Genomic DNA, 1817 nt, shown 5'->3' with positions numbered 1-1817 from the left:
GAGAGAGAGAGAGAGAGAGAGAGAGAGGAGAGAGAGACCACTTGGAAGAATTGGAAGAAGCATAAAGTTAGGTCAAGAGTGGTGTTATAAGCTTGTAGTCCCAGCCCCACGGAGGTGAGAGGGTCAGACATCAGACTGGTGGCCTTACAGAGGACAGAGAAGGGTAGAGGAAGGTAGTAGGGTCCAAAGCCCTGCACCATCGCCCACTGAAAACCTAGGCTATTACTAGTGTGTCAGAGGGTCTGAGCCAGAGTTACAGGCCACTGTCAGCCATGCAACATGGGCACTGGGAACGGAACTTGGGTCTTCTGGAAGAACAGCAAGTGCTTTTAAGTGTGAGCTAGGCCACACTACCTCAAAGCAATTTTTTTTTTTTTTTTTTGATGAATGAAATGGGAGAGTAGGGTTAGAGGTGGAGGGAGATGTAAAGGAACAGATGTTGCTGGTGTTGATGCAATGATACAGAAGTCAGCCAGCCAATGGAACGACAGCAGGGAGTTGCCCTGCTTACAAGGAGCTGCACTGCTTGCAGGATGCATCAGCATGACTCATCAGTGGGGAAAAGAGAGACTTCTGCATAGGGACAGAGCAACTGGTGGACCGCTTAGAAAAAATATGATGTCAGATTAGGTGTGGTAGTACATGCTTATAATCCCAGCCCTGGGGAAGTAGAAGATCTGGATTTAAAGGTTAGCCTGGGCTACTCAAAACCCCGTTTCAAAAAAATCCAAAAGGAAAAAAAAAAAAAAAGCATGCAGTTCAAGGCAAGGGAGATATAGCCCTGTGTGCAAATAAAACCATGAGGTCCCAGTGACAAAGGTCTCTGCTCTGTTAGCCTGGGATCTTGTGGCTCCCCTAACACTGATCCCAAGTACCTCATTATACTCAGTGGGACTTGGAGACCAGAGCAAGCGGTGGGTTTCCACAAGGTCACACAGGAAACACATAATAGAACCCATCCCCAATCCAAGCTTCTCGACTCTTTGCAAGCATTCCAGACAGCTGGACTGGTGACTTCTCGGGTCTGCACAGGAGGAAGACCTAGGAGCATCGGTGAGACACAAGCGCACAGAAGAACTGGAAGGCCAAGGGCTTGTGATGTAGCTGACAGGAAGCAAAGCTTGGCCCATGACAGATCACCTTCCACCTTCGGAATCAGCTCTCTGGTAGTTGCTAGGGATCTGGAGGCGGGCATCAGGTGATGGCCTGTTTCTGCCCTTTGCCCAGGGGAAGGAGCAAGGTTTCCTGGGGATCTAGTTCAGCGTGGAGTGTGGGCTTTTCCCCTCAGGGGACAGTGGCTTGCTCAGCCTTGGAAATGAAGCAATGTTATTGTAAGCTTCACCGGGCAGCAGAGAAAAAAGACTCAGGGGTCGGATGGATCTGGTTTCAAATGGGGCATCCCCACTTCCTGGGGGCGTGGCCTTGGGCAGATGGCTCCAGCTGTTTCAGCCTCCATTTCATTATCTGGTTTGTAGGACTAATAGACCTTATCACAGGTAGTGAGCAGACTGAATCAGTTCTGGTGCTGTAGACAAATGAGAGGAAAATAGGTCAAGCTCAGCCTTGACCATTAATTTTTTTCGAGTAAAACAAATTTATTATTATTATCAGTGTATGTGTGTGTGATGTGGTGGTGGTGGGGGAGTACACTAAGGTATAGTCAGAAGTCAGATGATGAACCTCAGGAATGAGTTCTCTTTGACTGTGTGGAATCTTTACCTGATAAACCATCTTACTGACCCTGCTTTAAAAAAAAAATTTTTTTTTTTTTTAGCAAGTTGGGGTTTTGCTTTGTTTTTGATTTATTTATTTGAGAA

The sequence above is a fragment of the Mus pahari genome, chromosome 6 (assembly GCF_900095145.1).
Source record: "Mus pahari chromosome 6, PAHARI_EIJ_v1.1, whole genome shotgun sequence".
Taxonomy (NCBI): Eukaryota; Metazoa; Chordata; class Mammalia; order Rodentia; family Muridae; genus Mus; species Mus pahari.
This window is presented reverse-complemented; position numbering follows the sequence as displayed.